General features: G+C 44.1%; 1 protein-coding gene across 1 annotated transcript in view; it reads right to left on the bottom strand.

Annotated features, from left to right (window-relative positions):
- The window catches only part of LOC135090356 (neuropilin and tolloid-like protein 2), a 194856-nt gene that overhangs the window by 60805 nt on the left and 116551 nt on the right, over positions 1-17500 (bottom strand). Inside the window, exon 3 of the mRNA XM_063987118.1 lies at positions 14558-14614. The gene's annotated coding sequence lies outside the window, so the exon portion shown is untranslated. The remainder of the gene's footprint in view (positions 1-14557; positions 14615-17500) is intronic.

The following is a 17500-nucleotide window of genomic DNA, read 5'->3' as shown; positions in this document are numbered from 1 at the left end:
AAAAAAAACAAGAACAAGAACAAGAACGAAAACAAAAAACAAGCAGAACAAGAACAAGAATAAGAACAAAAACAAGAATAAGAAGCATAACAAGAACAAGAACAATAATAAGAAAACATTAGAGAAAGGAGGAGGAGGAACACTACAAAGGAAAGCTAAACAGCAACAGACCTTTTGGTCCTTGCAAGGTTGTTTGGTAGCTACTTCTAACTAGCTACAGGGAAGAGAGACAGGACAGCACAGCAGAAGGCTCCTCCCCACTCACCACTCCCTCCAGCTTTCGCTGGCATGGAAATAGTTGGGAAAAGTACCATGCAGTACGGAAAAACTGACATGGAATTTTTATAGGAAAGGATGAAAGGAAGTTCTACTATTCACCATACGGTGAACTATACGCCTATCTGAAAATGAACACAATTAACAATAAAACTGGTGTCTGTAAAATAAAAGTTATATTAATGAATTTAATAATTATTCGGACAAGAAGAGAGCTTGTTGGGGAAGGAGGAGGAGTTGGAGGAGGAGGAGGAGGAGGAGGAGGAGGAGGAGGAGGAGGAGGAGGAGGAGGAGGAGGAGGAGGAGGAGGAGGAGGAGGAGGACAGTATCATCAGCAGAAGCAACAGACAGACATAAAGCAAGCAAAAATGTAAAGAAAACAAAAACAAAGAAATAGATGACGATAGAGGAAGACACACAAAGTGACACAAGCATGCGACACAACAACAACAACAACAACAACAACAACAACAACAACAACAACAACAACAACAACAAACAGAAGAAGAAGAAGAAGAAGAAGAAGAAGAAGAAGAAGAAGAAGAAGAAGAAGAAGAAAGCAAAGAATAATAGAAAAAGAAACATTTGAGAAAAAAACAAATAAATCCAGAGAGAGAGAGAGAGAGAGAGAGAGAGAGAGAGAGAGAGAGAGAGAGAGAGAGAGAGAGAGAGAGAGAGAGAGAGAGAGAGAAGAAACACTCAAAAAACTCAAAGGAATAAGAGAGAGATAAATCAAGAGAAAGGGAGAAAAAAAAACTCTTGAATACCAAAGAGAGACAAGAAGAAGAAGAAGAAGAAGAAGAAGAAGAAGAAGAAGAAGAAGAAGAAGAAGAAGAAGAAGAAGAAGAAGAAGAAGAAGAAGAAGAAGAAGAAGAAGAAGAAGAAGGGAGAAAAGAATCGCAAAGAAAAGGGTAGCGAGAGAGAGGAAGAGGACGCGAGAAGAAACAGAAAAGAGGAGGAAAGAGGGTCAGGCTATTTAAAAAACTGGCAGTAGCAGCATTGGGCGCACACAAAACAGCCACCCAAATGAACCACAGTACTCAGATACTCCCTCTCCTCCTTGCCTTCATCCCCCAACCCTCACCTCACGCACCAGCACACGGCGTGAGTGACAAGTGCGTGCAACCAAGAGGTCAGGCATGGAGGGGCGAAGGGCTGATGAGGCGATGAAAAAGGCAATGAGGCGTCACGTGTTGAGGTGAGGCTGCAAGTGGCGGGAAGGGAAGGAGGGAGAGACTGGGAGAGAGAGGCAGAGGGAAGGTGGGGGACTAGGCAGGGCACAAGAATAGGACAGAAGCTGAAAATTAAACACAGGGAGGAGGAAAATAGAGACGCGGTACGTTTTGGCTCGAGAAACCTCTTGTACGCAGTTCCTGATGGTGGCAGTAGTGGTAGTGGTGGTGGTGGTGAAGGGGTAAGGAGGGTGAAGAGAGAAGGTGTGTGGTGGCCGGGACAAGATGCGGTCACTCTACGTAGCGGTCTGGCAGATGAAAGACGCGGCGAGAGACAACCTTTAGCCTTCCTTGAGTGAGGAGTCGGAAAGAATAGGAGGAGGGAGAGAGACAAGACAGAACACGGGGAGGTAAATGAGGTCTGATTGAGAAGCGTCTAGGGCAGGGTGAGATAGCCCATCCTTGAGAGAGAGAAGAAAATAATCATTATACTCCTCCACTCTACTGACGAAGGAAGAAAAAAGAAGAGACAAGACAGGGCAGGGGAAGGTACTCGTAAATGAAGTCTGACTGAGAAGCGTCTAGGGCACGAAGATGCAGCCCATCCTTAAGGGAGACGAAAAGGTTCATACCCGTTCACGCTACTGACGAAGGAAAAGAAGGAGAGACTGAACAGGACACCGGAAAGCTACATGAGACGTGGCTGAAAAGCGTCTAGGTCTCGGAGGCAAGAGCTGCGGCTGAGGGCACGGAGAGAGGCGTGGTGGCGGCAGCTGGGGCGTCTGGCAACATCCCAGCGCCTCTATTACCTTCTCCTGTTGGTCGAAATTTATGTTTTAGCTTAGATTTTCCCGCGTTTGAGTTCCGTGCGGGTTCCGATACTGAATAGGTCTCGCTGCGGCTTGGCGTGAGTCACCGCTGGGGCAACATACCACAGCCCGCCGCCCCACCTGCTGCCGCGGCGACCCTGGAGCTACTCGTGTGGTGCTGTGCGTGTGGCGTGAGTTTGATCTACTTTTTGTCACATATACAGTTAGAGAAATGTTGACAGAGGTAGACAGAGATAGACGGGAGTAAATTAGAGAAAGTGTGTTACAGATTTCCAACCTCACGCAAATACCTAGGAGTGTTACTCTTCAGAACACACACACACACACACACACACACACACACACACACACACACACACACACACACACACACACACACACACACACACACTCGGACATAAAAATCACAATCGCACACACAAACACATTTACAAACACACACTTATGAAAAAAAAAAAAAAAAAAAAAAAATCACACAGCCAAGATCATAAGGGAAGAATCTTTACCATCACACTCAGCTTGGCACACTAAAACAAACACGCTGAAAATGGGCCTCGATAAATCAGTGTGTTTTGTCACCGCCGTGCAAACCCCTAATTCACGCACACACACACACACACACACACACACACACACACACACACACACACACACACACACACACACACACACACACACACACACACACACACACACACACACACACACACACACACACACACACACACACACACACAGCCCGTCCTATATTTTGAGAGCTGCTGGATGGGAGATGAAAAATAAAGGTGATCGTTTTTACATGCTTTACGAGTGACGGTTTTGCGTGGACGGTGACTGAAACTTGGAGACACGAAGTGAAAGTAAATAAATAAGTGAATGAGTAAGCGAGTGAGTGAGAGGTTAAGTAATTTTGCACACTGATACATAGTTAAGTAGAATATTTAAAGTGTAAACAATGACTTCTTTCATTTCGTTCACGTTTTCTTTCTTTTATCTTTATCTTCTTCCTGTTTCTCTATTGTTTTTTCTTTCTTTGTTGTTATATTTTATTTCTTTCGTCGTTTCCTCCGTTCTGTTGCTCCTGTTGTTGTTGTTGTTGCTGCTGCAATAGTTCTTGCTGTTGCTGTTATTCTTGTTCTTTTTTCCTCTTCTTTTTTTCTCATAAGATCAGCATCTTATTTTCTCATCTCCTTCCTCCTCTTTATCTTCTCGTACGTTGCCTCCGCTTCCTCCTTCCTTTGCTTTTGATTCCTCTTCTTTCCTCCTATACCACCACCTCCACCACCACCATCAACACCACCACCACCACCTCCTCCTCTCCCCCACCTCTCCCGTCGCTCCCTTCCATTTTTTTCCATTTCTTTGGTCGTAAACATAAAGCCGTATTACTTTTCTTCTTTCCCGTTACCTTTCCCTCCCTTCCTCCCTCCCCTCACCTCCATTCCCTCCCTCTCTCCCTCCTTCACACCTTATACCTCTGTTTTTATTCCTTTTCACCTTTCTTTACCTCTTCCTGTGTTTATATATAGTTTCTTTTCCTTCTATTTTATCCAACTTTATTTCTTTCCCATTTCCCTTCTTCCTTCTGAGTTTTCCATTTATCCTTCATTCTTTATCTTCTTTATTTTATTTTCTTCTCTCCTGTCTTTCTCTATTTTCCTCCTCATCATTATTCTTTTACTTCCCTCTTTCTACATTTCCTCCATTATTTTCTCTCTCCTCTACCTCCCCGTTTCTCCACCTGTTCACCTTTCTTTTTCTCCTCTTTCACATCATCATCCTCCTTCTCCTGTTCTTCTCTTCTTTCTTTTCCACCTCTCTCATCATTTTCCTTCCTTACATCTCCGTTTCTTGATCTGTTCATTTTCCTTCTCTCATCTTCTACATCTTCCTCCTCCTCCTCCTCTTCTTTCTCCATCTCCTACATTCACCTTTCTCCTCTCCTTCCACCCTTTATTCAACTATCACTCTCTTCCTTTCCACAACCTACTACATCATCTCTCCTTCCATCCTTTCCTCCACCTCCTTCATTTCGAGTTCTTTATCCCTCCAACCTTTTCCTCCACCTCCTCTGTCCTTCATCTTTCTCCTCCGCCTTTTCCTTCATCTCCTCCATTTCCTTACAGCCTTTCCTCCATCTCAGCATCTTTCTCCACCCACACTTTCCTCCGCCTCTCCTCCACACCTCCCCTTTAGCGACCCAGCCAGCAGGTTACGGAGGAAGGAAGAAGGAAGAGGAGGAGAAGGAAGAGGAGGAAACCGTGCGATGCTACAGCTGATGATAAACAGTGATAAGGGCGAACGGGCGTTATCGGGGCCGCCAGAGTCCCGGCTAAGGAGTGTAAGAGAGGGGAGTTCGTGCTTTTCCTGCCCCTAGCGTCCCATACCCCGGCCCGTCCCCTGCTTCTTCGTTTCTCCTTCCCTCCTACCTGGCTGGCTGGCTGGCTCGCTACTCCCTCTCCCACGCACCTCCTTCGTTTTCTTTTTTTCTTTTTTTCTTTTTTTTCGGTATGTTTTTCTTGTTTTGTTTTATTTTCTCTATTTCTCTGGCTCGTATTCTCTGTCTCTGTTTTTATATGTTTGTTTGTTTTTTTTTCTATTTTTGTTGTTGTTTTTCGCTTCGTTTTTAGGTGTTTTGTCTGCCTATCTCGTACGTAATTTGTCTGTCTGTCTGTCTGTGTCTCTGTCTCTGTCTCTCTCTCTCTCTCTCTCTCTCTCTGAAGGCGTAGAAGGGAGGATGCGAAATGTTATCCATTTCAACGCTCTATTTCTATTTTCATTCTTTCATTCCCCTTTTCCCTCGACTTCCTTACCTCCCATTTCTCTTCTTTTCTGATCTTTCTTTCCCTTCCATTTCATCTAACTCTTCCTTTTTCCATCCATAGTATGTTTCCTTTGCGAGACTTCATCCACCCCCCCCCCTCTCTCTCTCTCTCTCTCTCTCTCTCTCTCTCTCTCTCTCTCTCTCTCTCTCTCTCTCTCTCTCTCTCCCTGTCGTCCTTTCCATCAATCCTCTTGTCTCTCCAAATTGACCTTCATCCATTTAACTTTCTTAAATCGACAAAGGCACACGCACTAAAAAATCCGGTGTGTGTGTGTGTGTGTGTGTGTGTGTGTGTGTGTGTGTGTGTGTGTGTGTGTGTGTGTGTGTGTGTGTGAGAGAGAGAGAGAGAGAGAGAGAGAGAGAGAGAGAGAGAGAGAGAGAGAGAGAGAGAGAGAGAGAGAGAGAGAGAGAGAGAGAGAGAGAGAGAGAGAGAATGGTTGCACTGAGGAAAAACATTTAGATGGAAAAAGGAAGTTGGATGAAGTGGAAAGGAAAGAAAGATAAGGAAAGAAGAGGTGGAGAAGGAGGAAGAGGAAAGGAAGTCAAGAGAGAAGAAAGATCAGATAAAAAGAAAGAAGATAAAAGTAAAATGTGAAAAATGAATGAAATGAGAAGAGAGAGAGAGAGAGAGAGAGAGAGAGAGAGAGAGAGAGAGAGAGAGAGAGAGAGAGAGAGAGAGAGAGAGAGAGAGAGAGAGAGAGAGAGAGAGAGAAATTAAAACGGCTAGTTCATATTATCTCCTTCCTTTCTCCTCCTCCTCCTCCTCTTCCTCTTCCTCCTCCTCAGAAAAAAAAAAAAAAACACTAACCCCATTTACATAACAGGCGCTTCAAAGGGCGCTGCCAGATAATGCTGTTTCCTTTACCCTCTCATTCATCCCTCACTCTATTTTTTCCCCCTCTCCTTTACTCTTCCCTCCCTTCTTTCCCCTCCATCCCCCTCTCGCTCCCTAATAACCTACAACAAAGGTCCTCTCTCTCTCTCTCTCTCTCTCTCTCTCTCTCTCTCTCTCTCTCTCTCTCTCTCTCTCTCTCTCTCTCTCTCTCTCTCATTAATCCTGTTACTGTTTTCCCTTCTACAGCAAAAGGAATTCAGTATCTTCCAATTATATCGAAAGTTTCCATTATTAATTCCAGGAAAAGCCGAACTGAATTGAGGTTGTGTGTTTTTCCCTTTCTTTCTTTTCGTTCTTTCTTTTATTCTTGGTTTCTTTTTTTTTTTCGTTCGTTTTTTGTTGTGGTTTGATTTGGTGTTTTTTTTATTTATTTTTTTTATGTGAGGATGAATGATTTTTTTAATTTTTTTATTGAAACTAATACGAGAAGTGTTTTTTTTAATCTTATTTTTCCATTATCTTTTTTTTTTACTTCTTTAGTAATAGTAGTAGTAGTAGTAGTAGTAGTAGTAGTAGTAGTACCTAATAATAATATTGACGATCTGTTCACATTTACATTCATTCAGTAACATTCATACAAATAAAATCATAAAAAAAAAAAAAATAAAATTAATACAAAAATAAGGTGAGTGAAGTTAATCGAATGCAAATAAGAGAAATAAAGAAAATTTTAATGTAAAAACCGAGCAAAAAGATAAAAGAAAATTAAAATATGAGGATTTCATTATTGTGTGGGTATGTGTGTGTGTGTGTGTGTGTGTGTGTGTGTGTGTGTGTGTGTGTGTGTGTGTGTGTGTGTGTGTGTGTGTGTGTGTGTGTGTGTGTGTGTGTGTGTTATTTTCTTTGTATGAATGTTACTGAATGAATGTAACTGTGAACAGATCGTCAATATTATTATTAGTTACTACTACTACTACTACTACTAGTACAACAACAACAACAACAACAACAACAACAACTACTACTACTACTACTACTACTACTACTATTATTATTATTATTATCATTATTATTATTATTATTATTATTACCAATACTGTTCTCCCCTTACAATATATTCACCACAAACCCTTTCAGCAATTTTCTCCTCCACCTCCTCCTCCTCCTCCTCTTCTCCCCAACACAATTTCCCTTCCCCATTCAATTTCCTGTTTTCCTCTAGAGAATTTCCCTCACTAATCCCCTCTCCCTTCCTCAACTTCCCCCCACAAGTCTCTCTCTCTCTCTCTCTCTCTCTCTCTCTCTCTCTCTCTCTCTCTCTCTGGCAACACACCTGGAGAAAAAAAAAGACAGAAAATGAGGAGAAAGTGAAGAAAACGGAGGAAGCTAAGAAGAGGAAACCGGAGGGGGCGGAGGAGGGGAGGAGGAAAGGAGGAGAGGAAGGGCAGAGAAGGACAGGAAGGGAGGAAGGAATGTCTGAAAGGTTACGGCGGCATGCCAGATAAGAAGCCAAGTGGTGAATGTCAAGGTACGGAGGCAGTAAGTGGTCAAAAATAACATTCCGGGTATTTAAAAGTCAAGGGAAGGGTGAAGACTGTTTTGTAATGGGAGGGATACGCGAGAGGTTTGAAAATAGTTTATTAACCCATTCACTGGTGGTACTATTGACGTGTTTCATGATTCATTAACTACTCTGAGACGTTGTTAGAAATTGCCCAAAAAAAAAAAAAAAAAAAAAATCTATTCCTTTTTCATTCTTTTTTTTTTTTTTTTTTTCTTGTAGGTACTTATAAAGATTTCATACATTGCTTCTGGTGTTGTGAATTGTTGCGTTATCTCAGTGAAGGGTAAAAAAAAAAAGGTACATTTCGTAATAACAAAATAATAATCAAGGCTGCATCTCCTAATAAGCGGTCGACCTAAATATAACATTCTTGGTGTTTAAAAAGTCAAGGGATACGTTGGAAGTGTCTTGTTATGGGGATAAAATGAGAGACGTTCTAAAGTACCAAGTTAAGAAATAAGAAAAAGCTGCAACTCATAATAGGAAGACTAGACGGATTTAATGGGTTCTGGGTAATCAAATGAACGTAACGCCTTATACTCATTGAAAAACACAGGTTCTCACTACGCGGGTTCTCACTTCCATGGTGCACGATCTTGTTGTGTCCCTAAATTTCTAAGACTAGCATATATTATTCCTCCTCTTTTGTTTCAATTTCTTCCTGGCAATTCTTGAGTTACAACAAAGGCTTCACAGGTTCACAGTATGCGGGTTCTCACTACGGCTGGGCTTTACAGAACCTAACCATCGCAAACAGGACCACTAGTGTCTTGATCCTATCCACACAAGTTTTTCATTCCAGCACTCAATGTTAAAGCACGACCGTGGGAGTGAAGGGGACAACTTAGCCTCCAGGACATGCGCGGTCACCAAGTGCTTGCATACCTGAATGAAACATGGCAGGACCTGTAATGAGGATAATGAGGGCAATAAAGAACACCTGAAGCTTCCCATTTTCTTTTTAATCACAGGTGTAGTAGGTCAGTGTTAAGTAGGTGAGTGTTTAAGTTAAGTGGCTCCTCCTTCTTTCCTTCCTTCCACTTACCACGGCACTTCCGCACTTCACTATTCATGAGATTTAATATTAATGACACGGGGAATTTAAAGCCGCTGAATATTCCCGCCTTTGATGTTTATTCCCGCTGCAGGAGGAGGAGGAAGAGAAGGAGGAGTGGCCGTAAACACACGTGGGTAGGCGCAGGAGGCGAATACTAACAAGGCGGCCACGCTTCTGAGCACCTTGACCGCTAAGTAGTTTATTGGGATGGATGAGGGGACCACTCGCACGCCCTCTCTGCTTCAACAATGACCCTTCGTATGTTAGCGAAGGGACATAGGCGCCCAATGATTCACTTTACCTGAGATTAAGTAGAAAAGAGAAAGGTAGAGGTGTTTTTGACTTCTACATTCTGCAAAATTAATCTCTCCCTCACGCCAAGACCTAAGCTGTGGCGACATTCGCTCTCTGCTTGAAATTTGATACTTACTAGACTTCTGAAGGAATGCACCTATTCACTAATCCCTTTTTACCTGCAACTAATTAGGGAACATAAGGTTACAGGTGTTCTTTATTAATATTTCAGTGTGTTTTTTATTAAGGCTTTTAAACTGTTTTGTGATATTTTCTTTTTTTTTTTTTGGTTATTCGTTTGTTTGTCATGTGTTGTTTAATGCAGTCTTTTCACCTTATCTTAGTTCTTCCTCTTCTTCGTATTCCTTCTCCTGAAACATGCTGCTCTTCATTTCATGTTCTATATTAATACACTCAGTCTATGTTCACCTCCTTACACGAAGTAATAAACTCCACCTACATTCCTTACATTCTGAATCCTACGCTCATATATTCCTTACATTCTGAACTCTACACTCACATATTCCTTACATTCTAAATCCTACACTTATTCATTCCCTACATTTTCCTTGAGTGGTTCTCAGACTTCACTGGTCAGCGGCGCATTAAATGTACAATGTTGGACTTGCCACGCGCCGTCACTTCAGGGCTGCTCCATTGGTGTGTGAATGTATGGCTGTAATGTTCCATACCCTACATTCAGTTTTCACCAAGCTATTCCTTGCACTCTATGGATTCCCAACCATTACTTCATTTAACTGTAAAGATTCGCCGATTTCACTTACAGCTTACTAATATACTTAAAACTTATTACTTGGAGTATCAAAACACCTCGAAAACTGAATTAAGTGACTCTCAATTTTCCTTCTGTTTATCATCATGAAAGGCAATGAAAGCGGCCTTTTTTTTTATTTACTTATTCATTTTTTTTACTAATTTTGTCCTGTTAGCACATCAAAAAAATTTCGTAAGAACTATTTTGAAAGGTCACGGCGACGATTAGTTTGGTTATCATTAAAGTTTTCCCCACTCATGACGCAGACTCCTTAAACTATCACTAGAACCATGAAAGCACCCTTAGAAACCCTAATAACCTGCACTAGAACCTGTTAAGACACGCTGAGATAAGACTCTAAAAGCCTCCACAAACACACACACACACACACACACACACACACACACACACACACACACACACACCAAAACCAAACCCAAATAAACCAAAACACCCCAAAGGAGCCCTAAAACCCCTTTCTGCCTGCATCCTTTCAGCCACCCACGCACCCTCCCTTACACCTCCCGTCCCTCCTCGCCCAGCCTCGCCCAGCTCCTCCCCCTCAGCTGCCTCTTTACAGCCCTTTATATCTCCTGGCTTTTTGGCCGCGGCGACCTCCGGAAGGCTGTGGACCACCTCGAGACACCGCAGAAGAAGGGCGAGGGATTTTTGCCTCAGCCTCGCCATTAACTTGAGGGCACGGGCTAAGTCCCTAAAGGGTGGCTGTGGTGCATTGTGGGAGAGGGAATAGTGGGGGGAAATAGGGTGGGAGCTGAGGTGTGGACGGTATGGAAGAGATGGAGAGAGAGAGAGAGAGAGAGAGAGAGAGAGAGAGAGAGAGAGAGAGAGAGAGAGAGAGAGAGAGAGAGAGAGAGAGAGAGAGAGAGAGAGTAGGGGGGGGGTGCAGGGTTGAGGAAAAGAGGAAGCCGGAAGGTCTCTGATATATAGGAGTGACCGCAAGAGAGAGAGAGAGAGAGAGAGAGAGAGAGAGAGAGAGAGAGAGAGAGAGAGAGAGAGAGAGAGAGAGAGAGAGAGAGAGAGAGAGAGAGAGAGAGAGAGAATACACGGACATAAAGAAAACTCGAGAAACGCTTGGAGAAAGAGAAAGACGCAAAACGGAAACGCAAAATTCTGAAGAAAAAGCGTCAGAAAAGAAAGAGAAAAAGAAAGAAAGAAAGAGAAAGAGAGAAAGGAAGGAATAATAATAATGGATGAGAGGAGACGAGAAATACGACAAAAGACAAAGAAAAAGAAAACAGAGCAAAAAGACTCGAGAGAGAGAGAGAGAGAGAGAGAGAGAGAGAGAGAGAGAGAGAGAGAGAGAGAGAGAGAGAGAGAGAGAGAGAGAGAGAGAGAGAGAGAGAGAGAGAGAGAGACCAGTCTGCCTCACTCACCTTTCCCGCCTCTCTCTAGACTTCTTACTAATGATTAATTTTGTCACAATCAAGATAAAAAAGTGAGATACGAGAGAGAGAGTGAGGGGGGCTTGGCAGTATATCAGGGGGAAATAAGGGAGAAGGAGAGGGAGAGGGAAGGGGATGATGGGGGTGATAGGGAGGGTAAAAGAAGAGGAAATAAGATGTAGAGGGAAAAGGGCAGGAAATGGGAAAGCGATGGAGGAGGAGGAGGAGGAGGAGGAGGAGGAGGAGGAGGAGGAGGAGGAGGAGGAAGAGGAGGAGGAGGAGGAGGAGGAGGAGGAGGAGGAGGAGGAGGAGGAGGAGGAGAAAGGAGGAGGTAGTCTAGTAGTTATCATGTGTTGCTTCATTTGTTTATTTACATATTTTTTTTATTTAACTATCAACAACACTATTTTCTTTTCTTTATCATCATTTATTTTATTTATCTTTCTGTGCCACGATAAAAAAAATCTATCTCGACAACATTTAAGAAAGGGAGAAAGAGTGAAAGAAAAAGAATCACTAATACGTACGAATAAACACGAGGCTTTTGTGTGATAAGGTGCACCGGGTAAGGTGGTGTGGGGGGCTGTTGTGATAGTAAAGGCGAAGGCTCTCTCACCACCATCACCACCTTGATCTCAGTCAGTAAGTTAGGAATATTGTACTAATAGTGAGCGATGGACAGAGACGGAAGGAGGTCAATAACAAGGAAAAATAAATAAATATAATAAATACACAAATAGATAAATAGACAAGAAAATGAATGAGAATAGTGAGAGTCCTAGTAATTATATTTTCTTGACTCTCTCTCTCTCTCTCTCTCTCTCTCTCTCTCTCTCTCTCTCTCTCTCTCTCTCTCTCTCAGATAACCTTTCCTCAAGTATTTCTATTCTTCACTTAATGCCGATCTCCTCCTCCTCCTCCTCCTCCTCCTCCTCCTCCGTATCTTTCTCTTGTTCCTCATTCATGGTTTTCTTTTCATCTCATCATTTTTTCCTTCCTCTTATGTAATGAACCTCCTTCCTTTCTTCCTCCGCCTCCTCCTCCTCCTCCTCCTCCTCCTCCTCCTCCTCCTACTCCTCCTTCTCCTTTTATTTACTATCAATTCCTCTTCCTCTTCTCTTCGGTTGGCTTCGTTTTCCTCTCCTCCTTTATACATTTTCCAGCCATTAGCTTCCTCTTCACGCCCTCCTGCACCTGTTTCTTTCTCCTTTTCCTCGCCTCTCTCTCTCTCTCTCTCTCTCTCTCTCTCTCTCTCTCTCTCTCTCTCTCTCTCTCTCTCTCTCTCTCAATCTTGTACTTCCAACCGCATAGCTAACCCCTTCCCCCTTCCTATCTATCCTTCCTCCTTCCTCTCCCTTCTATCTCATCCCCCTTCCCTCTCCTTCAACCCCCTACCCCCCTTAACCCCGACGCAAAGACCGCCAACAGCCCGGAAAATTGGTCCTCAGCGCGAGAGCCAATTGTGGGGGTGAGTTGAGGGGATTAAGCCAATTAGATTTCCAGATTCCAGCTCCCCAGACCACCCACCTCCAAGCTCCCTCTAGCCAAACCCCCTATTCTGTCTGTTCCCATTCCTGTTCCTGTTTCTTGAGGTTGTTGCTGTTGTTGTTGTTGTTGTTGTTGTTGTTGTTGTTGTTGTAGTTCTCTTCTTGTTGTTATTCTTTCTTTTGCTTGGTCTTTCTCTTTCTCATCTTTTCTCCTCTCTTCCTTGTCTTCGTCTAATAAGGCTGGTGTTATTTTTTTTGTGTTGTTGTTGTTGTTGTTGTTGTTGTTGTTGTTGTTGTTGTTGTTGTTATTTTTATCTTTATGTATGGCTGTGGATTTCTTATAGTAGTGTTTACCGTGTTTCTCTCTCTCTCTCTCTCTCTCTCTCTCTCTCTCTCTCTCTCTCTCTCTCTCTCTCTCTCTCTCTCTCTCTCTCTCTCCTTGTTGGTGTTATCTTTCCTCCAACCATCTCCAAGCGCAAGTTTCCTTCCTCCTCCCTCCCGCTCCTCTTTTCTCTTCTCCCCTTCCTCCTCCTTCTCCTCCTCTAAGTTACTGTTTACATCCTCATTCGCTGACACTTTGGGACAATCAGGTTCTTCTCCCATCTTTCTTTTCCTCCTCTCTTTCCTTCTCAATCCCTCCTTTCCTTTCCTTTCTCCCTCGTTCTTTTCCTCCCTTCCTCTCTTTCTCCCTTCCTTCGTCTTTCTCCACTACTTTTCTCTCCCTCTCTTTTCTCCTTTTTCAATCCCTTCCTCCGTCACCTTTCCCTCCCCCTCGTTCCTTCTCTCTCCATTTCTCTCTTTCCTTCTCTCTCCATTTCTCTCTTTCCTTCTCTCTCCATTTCTCTCTTTCCTGCCTCTCCCTCTCTCCTTTCCTCCATCTTTCTCCATCACGTTTCCCTCACCCCTAATTCCTTCTCGCTCCATTCCTCTCCTCCCTCCATCTCTCCTTTCCCTCCTCTCCCCCTCCGTCAGCTGCGGGAGGTGGAGGTGCGGCAGACACACAAGGCTGGCTGTTAGGTTCCTGCAGCAGCCATCAACCATAGAGGCTCGTAAAGTTGAGATCTGCAGTGCTTCCTATAGTTTTCAGTGACATGGAGGGAAGAGAAACGTGTGTGTGTGTGTGTGTGTGTGTGTGTGTGTGTGTGTGTGTGTGTGTGTGTGTGTGTGTGTGTGTGTGTGTGTGTGTGTGTGTGTGAGTGTCGACCTGTGGGTGTTTTATGCTATGGGTGAGTGCGTGGTTAGTTCTGAGTTAGCTGTGAGTTATATCGAAGTGCGCTCGTCCCAGTATGTCAGGCTGGGTCCCTTCCCTTTCCTTCCCCATACGAGGTCAGGCTACCGGAGCGGGAGATTGCTCTGTTCGCTAATAGAAACTAAACAGTAATGATTCCTTTCAAGTGTGAGTCCTCCCGATGTTCATCTAGGTGGTTTTGGTTCTGCCTGCCACTCTAACCGCACCAGGGTGACTCAGGACGCTTGGTTTATCTCTCTCTGTGTGGACTCACTTTGAGGATGGTGCCAATATAATTCAACGTAGAGTGGCTGCTAATCTCTTGTCGAAAAAGTAATATGGTTAAAAAAAAATTCCGTCTTCTAAATTATGACCAGCGCACGATATTTCAGCAAGGCAGTGCTTACGTACCTCGTGGGCATTAACTTATAAAATGGCGAACTTCCTCCAATAATCACACGTTTCCTGCCTTAGTCTACGAGTATATGTTTCCTGCGACTATTATTTGTTTGCTCTACTCTACCTGTCTACCTCTGTGTTTATGTCACGGTTTTCACAGCGAAGTGGAACCATTCTGAAGATTCTACCAATACAAATTTAACATGGAAAGGTTGATAACAACTCGAAAAGCATCAATATTTCAAGAACTCCAAGAAATACCATCAAAAGCACTACAAATCCGGATAGCACAACGTAGCCAGCTTAGAGATACCACCATTGTTCCCATTCTTGTCCTAAAAATTCCGGAGCTTCGAGGTGGCACTGCTTCACACAGGTGCCTCTATACTTGATGCTGTGTGTGGGGGACTTACCGAGGGCGCGGGGTGGTGACGGGGAGAGCAGCAGCACCGCCAGCAACACGTCGACCACTGTAACACAATGAAGGAGGTGTTAGGATGGTGCGTTTGTGTGGTGGTGGTGGTGGTGGTGGTGGTGAAAATTGGAGGAGGAGGAGGAGGAAGAGGAGGAGGAGGAATGTGAACAACAACAACAACAACAACAACGATATGATGAGGAGTACGGGGAAGAAGAAGAAGAAGAAGAAGAAGAAGAACAACAACAACAACAACAACAACAACAACAACAACAACAACATGAGGAGGAGGAGGAGGAGGAGGAGGAAGTATAAAGACATGAAGATAGAGAGAGAGAGAGAGAGAGAGAGAGAGAGAGAGAGAGAGAGAGAGAGAGAGAGAGAGAGAGAGAGAGAGAGAGAGAGAGAGAGAGAGAGAGAGAGAGAGAGAGAGAGAGAGAGAGAGGTAAGAGACAGAAAATAAACGCAGATGTAAATGAAAGGAAAGGAAAGGAAGGAGAAAAATAAGGGGAGAGATGAGAAGAGATAAAGAGAGAAAAAGAGAAAGAAGGAATAAAAAGATGAAGGCAAGGATAAAGGTAAGGAAGAAGGAAGGAAACGAAGCAGAGGAAGAAGTCAAGGAGCAAAAGATGGAAGAAATGGGAGGAAAGGAGGAGGAGGAGGAGGAGGAGGAGGAGGAGGAGGAGGAGGAGGAGGAGGAGGAGGAGGAGGAGGAGGAGGAGGAAGAAGAGGAGGAGGAGGAGGAGAAGGAGTTGGAGGAGGAGGAGGAGGAGGAGGAGGAGGAGGAGGAGGAGGAGGAGGAGGAGGAGGAGGAGGACGGAAGAGTGAGCGAGATAAAAATACCTCATTTGGCAGCCACTTCTGTACTGTGAGAGAGAGAGAGAGAGAGAGAGAGAGAGAGAGAGAGAGAGAGAGAGAGAGAGAGAGAGAGAGAGAGAGAGAGAGAGAGAGAGAGAGAGAGAATTTATACACCTACTAACATAAAGACAGACTGACATACAAGACAGACAGACATACAGACACAAAGACAGATACAAACTGAGGGGCGTAGAAGAAATTGAAAAAGAAAGAGAAGAAAAATACAAAAAGAAAGAGAATAGGAAGAAGGAACGAATGGCAGCAAAGAAAGAAAAAAATAGCCAAAATAGAAAGAAAAGAGAAAAGAAACAGAACCAACAAGGAAAGAGACAAAAGGAAAAGAAAAAGAGCGAGAAAGATAAACGAACACACACACACACACACACACACACACACACACACACACACACACACACACACACACACACACACATTACTCAACCAGAAAATATATGTAAAGTAAAAAAAATAATAAATAAATAATCTAATAAATTTAATCAGGTTCATGAAAACAGATAACCAGAACGAGAGAGAGAGAGAGAGAGAGAGAGAGAGAGAGAGAGAGAGAGAGAGAGAGAGAGAGAGAGAGAGAGAGAGAGAGAGAGAGAGAGAGAGAGTTAATCTGAATATTTCAAGCATTTACTATTTTCACAACTTCGCGCACAAAATACCTTGCCCCAGAAAAGGACAGGTGGCGTCGGCATCTAATTAACAGACGCACACAACCTGTTCACTTCTAACGGGTCGCTTCCTTGTTTGTAGTTTTGTTCCTGTAATGGCTTAGTGGTGGTGGTGGTGGTGGTGGTGGTGGTGGTGGTAGTAGTAGCAGTGGTGGTGGTGGTGGTGGTGGTGGTGGTGGTGATTTTGCCTCATACATTACAGTAATATGTGTACCTCCCCCTTCCTCCCTCTCTCTCTCTCTCTCTCTCTCTCTCTCTCTCTCTCTCTCTCTCTCTCTCGTTACCTCCACATTGCCCTCAGTTAACCCCCCTTCACCCTCCGTTACCTCCACTGCAACCACTATTATCTCCACACCTCTCCCCTGTTACCTTCCTTTGGTCACCTCCACATCATCGCCAACTACCTCCACTATATCCCTATCACTTCTCCGTTATCTCCCTGTTACCTCCACCCTCTCTTATCTCTTTCCTGTTACCTCCCCTTCGTTACTTCCACGTCGCTGGCAGTTACTTCCATCACACCCGCTGTTGTCTCTACCCGCTGTTACCTGTAACTTACCGCCAATATACCCTCTGTTATCTCTCCGTGTTGCCCTTGAGTTACCTCCACACTGCAGTCCAGTCCAGTCCATTCCTCCTCCTCCTCCTCCTCCTCGTGCCGCCCCGTAACTGGGTCAAGAGAGTGTTGGAGGGGAATGTTTCCTCCTCGGGTCTGATCGCTGGCTCCGGGAATCCTCCGTCTGTCTGGCCTCCTGCGTCCCCTGCCCCGTTATTCCCTTCCTTCCCTCGCGTCCACGGCGGCTCGTTAGTTCCAGGAGGCGCGGGTGCATTGTGCGCCTCCACTGACCCGAGCACGCGGTTTAGGTCACTACACGACGGCGGCGGCGGTGGTGGTGGTGGTGGTGATGTGTTCCGGGTGTGTAGTTGTGTTATGTTGGGTCGTGTTTTGGTGTGGTGTTGTGTTGTGTCGTGTTTCTGATGGGTGTGTTGTTGTGTTTTTAGGTCATTTTTGGCTAGGTTATGTTGTGTTGTGTTGTTGTTGTTGTTATTAAGTTCTTCTAGGTTGTGTTGTGTTTTTTTCATGTCGTTCCAGGTTGTGTTGTGGTGTTGTTTGATTTTCCCAGGTTGTGGTGTTGTGTTTTTAGGTTATGTAGGTTGTGTTGTGTCTGGCTCTTCCATATTGTGTTGTTTTGCTCTCAGGAATTCCAGGTTCGGCTCTATTGTGTTGTTGTCAGATTGTTCATGGTTGTGTTGCTGTCTTCAGATTCATTCAAGTTGTTTTGCATTCTGATATTTCTCTTAGACTACATATGTTGCTGTGTTTTCATATTTCCCAAGACTGTGATGCAATATGTTTTCAAAGTTATGTTTCTTTAATTGCAGCCAGTGCGGTTGGCGGTGTA

Source organism: Scylla paramamosain, chromosome 3, assembly GCF_035594125.1.
Source record: "Scylla paramamosain isolate STU-SP2022 chromosome 3, ASM3559412v1, whole genome shotgun sequence".
Lineage (NCBI taxonomy): Eukaryota > Metazoa > Arthropoda > Malacostraca > Decapoda > Portunidae > Scylla > Scylla paramamosain.
This window is presented reverse-complemented; position numbering and strand designations above follow the sequence as displayed.